The sequence below is a fragment of the Pistacia vera genome, unplaced genomic scaffold (assembly GCF_008641045.1).
Source record: "Pistacia vera cultivar Batoury unplaced genomic scaffold, PisVer_v2 Contig525, whole genome shotgun sequence".
NCBI classification, from domain to species: domain Eukaryota; kingdom Viridiplantae; phylum Streptophyta; class Magnoliopsida; order Sapindales; family Anacardiaceae; genus Pistacia; species Pistacia vera.
This window is the reverse complement of record NW_022196363.1, coordinates 491370-499018: the sequence shown is the minus strand read 5'-3', so window position 1 is coordinate 499018 and position 7649 is coordinate 491370. Positions and strand designations below refer to the sequence as shown.

Here is a 7649-nt window from a genome sequence, read left to right as displayed (position 1 = left end):
AAATCGCCGTTGCAGAGAGCTTCTTCAACATCATACAATGACAACCGTTGTACCAACCTCCGAAAGACCCGCCCTCGCTGTTGTCCCTTCACCTCCGAACTCGCCTGGGCTGACGCCGGTCCGAGTATCTGTTTGTGCTTTTCACTTTATTAAACATCTGGGAACTTGATTTCGAAGTTCTTATGCATATTCGTAATGGGTATGAGTCATTTTGTTTTTTTTAATTGATTTGTTTGATAAAAGATCCTTTTTTTTTTTTTATTGATATAAATTGATAAAAGATCCTTTTTTAGGATTTTTTGTTTTGCAATTATTTTATTTGCTAAATTTAAGTGCATGAGAAGATTTAGGAATAAATATAGAAAATTGTTCTGAAAATTAAGGCTTTGAACAACAATGGTTGCGCGGTGGTAAAGGCTTGGGGCAAGGGGTTTGCTCCCCTGTGGTCTCAAGTTCGAATCACAAGAACAGTTGCTAATAGTACTGGCCACGGCCCGCAGGGCTTGTCCTGATTCTGGGTTGGGGACTATTTGAGATGCGCGTAAGCTGGTCTGGACATACCTGGTAACCAAAAAAAAAAAAAAAAAAAAAAAAAAAATTCAAGCTTTGATTTTTTTTTTTTGAAATGAATGAGTGGTGATAGTACTTATTTTTCATAGCATGTTAATTATCATGAGTGAATGTGTTTTGGTGGCTCATTCTCAGGCTGCGGAAGAACAAGTTAGTAGGCTCTGTTTGGAAGCTCAAGAGAGTATGGTGATGGGGAGATGGTTGGATTTGGCATCTCTAATGCTCACTTCGGCTGACTTGATGTTCGCAAAGGTCTCTGACAAAGGTAAGGAATTCTTTTGCTTGTGCACATTGAATTAATTACTTACAAAGCTTAAGTGATAACTTGAGTTATTTTAAAATATGGATCAATCTGTTTATTTGGCTATGCGAATACATGTAAATTTATGGTTTGATATGCTTTATATGGGCCATGTTTTTATGCTCTTTGCAGAGTGAAGTGCCAACCTTCTTGAATTCTGCTTATTCACTTAGTACTGCTTTTATCTTTCTTATTAATTCTGTGAAATGTCTATTTCTTGTTAATTTGATGAATAAGTAGCTCACTGTGATCAGGATTCGTGATATTTGTATGGTTTAAACTTAATCGCTTGGTTTTTGTGGATTAAATTCTTTCCACTACAGAATACAAATTTGTAATGGCAAGGTGTGGCTTTTGATGTTGGAAATACTATTCAGGTGGTGATCTTTGGGTGACTCGTATAGTTCTGTATCTGGAATCCTTTCGTTTGCCTAACAAACTTTATGTAATAAAATTAAGTTGGATAACTTTTGTTTGTTTCTGCTGCTGTTTCCCCTTTGCTGTTTTTGTATGAATTTACAAAATAGTTTCCCACACAATATGATTATAATAGATTTATTCTAGGTTCTCCAAAAAAAAAACATATATATTTGTGTTGGATTGTTGCATGTACTTATGACCAACTCGGAATAGAGCATTGATGCCTTATCCAGTTAAATCTTTTTTTTTTTTTTTTGGTTTTATATATATTTGACATCCTTGTTCTTTATAATATTCATCGTAGTTTTTGTTTGTGTAAATACATTGTGCTGCTGTTTTCTGGCAGATGTTGAGTGTATCTTCACTGTTATCTGTAATCTTGTCACAAAGCCTGAAAGTCTGGATGAAGTACATGAGATGGCGAAACTTATATCCGGGAAAATTATTCAACAACCAAATGACAAGCCAGCATTGCGCTTAAAGATGTAATGTCATGTGATTAGTGTAATTTTGCTTATCAACTGTCGAAATTATTGTCTTATGTTTGGCCATTTCTTTTTGCCAGCTTGTTCAATCTTTACAATCTGCTGGAGAATCCATACAGCCGGTTTTTTGTGTACATGAAAGCCCTGAAGTTGGCATTGAATGGAAAGGTCACCGAACATATACTACCTTCCTTCAAAAAGATAGATAGCTTCTTAAAAGAATGGAATATTGAGATCAAGGACAAAAGAGAACTCTTTCTTGGCATCGCTAATGTGCTCAAAGAAAATAAAAGGTATTTACAAAGCATTAACAACTTGCAAAGTTGGTTTTTTTTTTTTTTTTTTTTTTTTTTTTTTTTTTTTTTTTTTTTTTTTTTTTTTTGTTTAAATGTCATTATGTATATCGTTGATTGGTTATGTGCTTTTGTTGTGCTATGGCTTCTAGTTATTCCAGTCCATCCAAGGATTCTTTCAAGTTTCTGACGAAGTATTTGGCAACTTTCTCTGGTGAAGATGCTTTACCATGGGTGAAGCCAAGGGGAAGCTGTGCGCACAATTATAGAATTTGTAAAGGCACGACATGTTTAGGTAATATGAAGGGCTCACTGAATTTCTAAGGAATGGCCTGATAGTTTCTTCAAACATAAACTGCAGTAAATTAAACTTTTTGTGATCAGCACTAAATGTAGTTAGCAAATTGAATGCATTTGCATCCAACTGATCCTGAATTTGTTCTTTTGAGCGCATCTCTTCTGTAATTGCATGAATATATGCAGTGTCTTCAGTTATTGTTTGCCTTACCTAAAAAAGGTTTTTGCTATGTAACTAATCTGTTCTGTTGCATTGCAGTGTGATTTATTAGACATGCCTGCAATAGGGCAATTAGAGAAGGATGCTAAATATGCATTGGTATATCAGCTTCTGAAGATCTTTCTGACACAGAGCTGGATGCCTATTTGGAATTTCAGACTGCAAATTCTACTTTACTGAAAAGCTATGGTAAAATTTCTTTGTTGTTCTGTCATTTTCTAGTAATTGGATATTAATGAGCTACAAGTCTTCAAATTAAAGTAAAAATAAGTATGCTTCTTCTCGGTGTAGGTCTTGTTCATGAAGACTGTATACAAAGATGAGGTTGATGTCATTAGTGGATCTTGGTTCTAGTGGATCTGGCCAAATTCCTTATGCCCTTATAGGGATACCCTAAGGGTAATCTTGCTTGCCTTTGTTTCTATGGATTTGCTGTAGTTCTTTGTTGCTTATATTTGGGCATGTTTGTTGCAGATCAGTGAAGATGAGGTGGAAATGTGGGTGGTTAGGCAATAACTGCCAAATTGATGGACTGCAAAATGGACCTGAATCAAGTTGTGATTGTGAGGTAAATGTCCTGTTCTGTATCCCCTCTCTCACTCTACACAAATATAAATGCATACATACCATTGATTCTTTTAATTTGCAACATTATTCAGTAATATCCAGCAATTACTACAGCTAATATCCTTTGTTTTGGTTGTAACTTTCATTTGATCTGCAGCCGCTGTACTGAGCGTGTCTTTTCACGCACCAGTGGCAAACTCTTAGAACAAGCTTGCAACTTGGAGGGTAAGAATTCCCCACCAGTAATGCTATAGTTTTAACCTTTTTTCATTCAGTTAGCGTACCCTCTATGTTTCTTTGTGTGAGAAGAAAAAATGATAATTATAAATAGTTGCCTCATATTTTGGACTTGAATGTTAAATGTTTGAAATAGAAATTTGACTGTCCTTTACTTTTATATTACTTCAAGGCTGTCAGTTGAAACTAATGTTGTATTTCACGGACTTATTTACCAAGTTGGTTTTCTTTTCCTGAGTCAGTATCAATAGAATTGATAGGAAAATCTTAGAATGTTCTAATTTTTTGTTTTATTCGTTAATTGGTGTTTTTATTTTTATTTTCAAAAATTAAGTTGTTTCCTTCTTTGTTCTCATTTCCAGGGTAATATTGCAAACGTAATCAGCACTATTCAAACGAACAAGGTAACTGAAGAAGCGTCACAAGGAGTGCAAGGTTTAATGACTCGCTAGGCTGCTTTTTTATGTCGGATTTTTGATGGCCCCTGTTATTTAGAGATAGGTCAGACTATCATGTGCGGCTGAAGTATCATACTGAAATTTATATTTATTGAACATTAATTTTAGTGTATTGGAAATTTTGACAGAATGAGTCAAATCATATTTTGTTTATCATGCTACCTTAACTGGTTATGTTGTTTAAACTAGCAGAACCTGATATGGGTCCAAATTTTCATCTCTATTTTGGCTCCATTTACGTACTTTTATAATTTGTTGACTTAGTTTTTTAATGAAACAAGAGGCTCGAGCTTGTTCAAAATCATCATTCAAGGCCATGAGAAATTGATTCAACCTTAACTTAACACGATAGTCATCAAACAGTTTTACATCAATTGCACATGTCCATTCAGGTTCTGATTCTGATAAAGCAATTTGGATTGGGTTTTATGGGTTTGTGTTTAGGCTGAATGGTTAGAAATAAAACAAAAGAAATCACTCCAAAGTGTACCTTCAAGTCTTCAACAATGGCGATTAAACAAGTAATTACCACCAAAAGATAAGAAAGCAGCAAAGAAACACCGGAACAGGGAACCACCAAACAAAACCACCGGAATAATTGCTCATAATGATGTTTTTCGTGAGCCAACAAAACATAGTGAGGTTAATTGTCATCATCTGCAAAAGAGAGATTTACAACTTTCTTCTGTCAAACACTCATGATCAGCCAATTGATATCTTCGCCAAGCCTTTACCTTCTGGAAGTTTTCTTGACCGGGTTTCCAAACTCAAGTTATAGCTTCATTCCCTTTAAATATCCTCACCCTATATTTATCCCCCTCTCTTTCCTGTATCTATCTCTGTCTCTGTCTCCTAGTTATAGCTATCCCTCTAATTCTACATGTATAAATACTCCCTTAATATATTATTGTTTGAAATAATTCAGTCTTTTGTTAACGGGAACATCTCTAAGGTTGGATGGCTAAAGAGCCTGTGGATAACAATGGGAACTTTTTTCAGAGATCGATCATTTTTAATTGTTGGTTTTACGACAAGCGTTTGTCCAATTCGTATCATTCTAGTTGACAGAGTTAGGTAGATCATTATTGTGACATTTAATCCCTGTACTGTGTGCAAACTGGGGTGATTGATTTGAGACAGAAAATTTACTTCTAAGAACATTAGTTTTTTTAATTTTTTTAATCAAATGATTGCTAGGTCATTCTTCCAAAAATACTGCTAGATAGAAATTTTTTGTTGACGAAAATAATCAAAATATGAAACTTGCATGTTCTAATGCATTAATTGAGCCATACCAACCCAGATATTTGTATTCTCAAGTCTTTATGGTTATTTATCTCCCTCTTGCCTGTCAGAAGAAACGAGAAGAAGATAGAATCAAATGGGTGCGACTTGGATCTCACTAGCAACATTGTTGGTGATGACAATGTCTAGTTGTTCAGCATCAGTAGTGGAGCTCACCAACAATGACTACTCCAACACCACCTCTCAACTGCATTTCAATGACGGCGCCTCCATGATGCAGCCAAGACCATTTCAAGAATATTTGTGACCTTAGATAAGAGTTACTTTGGGGGCTTCTAATAATATAAGCATATATTAAAAAAAATTATTTCAAAAATTATTTTCTTGCCTTTTGAGATGCAAAATCACTAGGAGAGGTGGACGGCGATCGACAAACTAACTGAGTCAAGTTGGTGGGGGGTTTTGGAGAGCAGATGTTAGAGAAGCGATGAGTGGTGAAATAGGTAATTTCCAATGCCCAGATTAGCCAGAAAAGGCTTGAGAAGTCGCAACCCAAAAGGTATTGATGGCTGGCGATTGACAGAGTAAATAGATGAGATATGATAGAGATTTTGGTGAGAGGGTTGATGGGAGGAAGATGGTGTCGAGGAAGGCCAACAACATCGGGTACATGCTGAAAAGGCCAGAAATGGTTGTCGTGCACGGTGGAGTTGGGTTATGATATTCGTGAAAAATGGGCCAAATCGAGGGCTATCAAGGCTAGAAAAACACTTGGAAAATGATAAAGTAATGATTCCAGTCAATTTTGGTGAGCAAATTGATTGGAATAAGCTCCAAACGACTGGTGGCGGAAGAGGGGTGGAAATGATTTACGTGAATGTCGAATTTTGGGATGGAATTCGGGTTAAGTAATTTGAGACATGTAAATAATTATTTTAGCTTTTTATTGTTAAAAGAAATTCAATGTGTTAATTTAGGAGTGTAAATTAAAATATATGAAACTAGAGGTACAAACTTACTATTTCGTTAAACTTTGAGTGGGAATATATGTAAAAAATTTATAATAAATTTGGATCTTTTTAGGTTTTTTTTTGCCTCTTGGCCTAATAAAAAATATACACCATTTTCATTTTTGTAATACATTAAAAAAAATTATAAAAACTTTGGGCCCTATTTTTGGGGGGCCCTAGGCAGGTGCCTCACCTGCCTATCCCTTGAGCCGAGCCTGGATGCAGCACGACCAAGACATGGAATTCTTAATGGATTCCCCCATCAGTAGCAGCTTAGCTATTACATTCAAAACTTTGATAAAGAGCTCAGGAGATCGTAAACGTCAGGTTGTTGACTGTGGTCGAAGAAAGCCATACATCAGCTGCCTTCCCAACCCAAACCCCCCTTCAAAGATTCAAGAACATTGTGGCTGCGTATACAAGGAGAACCGTAATCGTCTCTGTAAATAGTCCTGCATCATCAAGTGCCTGCCATATTTGTTTCTCTCCGTTGCTCGGTGGGTTTTTTACTTTTTTTTTTTGTGATTATTATAAACATTACGGATGTGTTTGGTTAAAAAAATATTGTATTATTAGGAATGTTATATTAATGAAAATATAGATTACCTTAAAGATTACTAGAAATGTCTAGGGAAATGTATTTGGTTAGATTGAAATAAATTGGTAGGTATGTTATATTAATATGTTTGGTTGGAAAGATAAATTGGTGGGTATATTATAAATATTATTAAATTACCTTTATTTTTAAATATTATTATTTTATTATTTTATTATTTTTTGAATCATTTCTTTTAACCCCCTATATTTGAAATTGTGTTAAAACACCCTAGCCATATAAAACTTTAATTTGTAACAAAATGACCCTCACCCACCTCGAGCCACTACTGACAGCTAGGCTCCACTGTTGGTCGTCACCAAAAGTCGCCAAAATGGCGCATGACCAGTAGATCTGGCTGGCCATGTGTCTGAAAAGGCTAGATCCGCACTATCGGCCAAATCTAGTCGGTTGTGCACCATTTCGTCATTAGTTGACAGCTGCTAGTGGCTGGCGTGGTGGCTAGATCCGGTCACTGTCATTGGGTAATTTTTTTAAAGTCTAGGGGTATTTATGTCCTAAAAATTTTGTATATAAAGATAAAATGGTTTATGAATATATTTGGAAATTAATTTCAAGATAAGATTATTTTTGTCCAAAAATTTTATTAATAAGGGTAAAATTGTAACAAAAATAAGATTAAAATACTTAAAAAAATAGATGTAATCAGATTACCTCTTATATTATCAACTATATTTACTATTGGTAAAATTACCGAAATCTTCTATTACTTGACAATCAAACGTGACAGTCAAGTAATATATGATGATATTATCTCATAAATCCTCCCTTATCCCCAATCAAACACACTCTTAAGTATCTACAAAGTAACTATATGTGGTTTACTTGGAACCGTACAAGAAAGTTATATATGGTTGGGTTTGTTGAATCCAGTAGATTGTTTCTTAACATGTCATTATTCTTGTATTATCAATTTATCATGTTATTCAA

The 7649-nt window shown here is 34.9% G+C and overlaps 1 pseudogene; it reads left to right on the top strand.

Moving 5' to 3' along the window:
* LOC116106942 lies at window positions 1–4059 on the top strand (annotated as a pseudogene).
* The last annotated feature ends 3590 nt before the right edge of the window (window positions 4060–7649 follow it).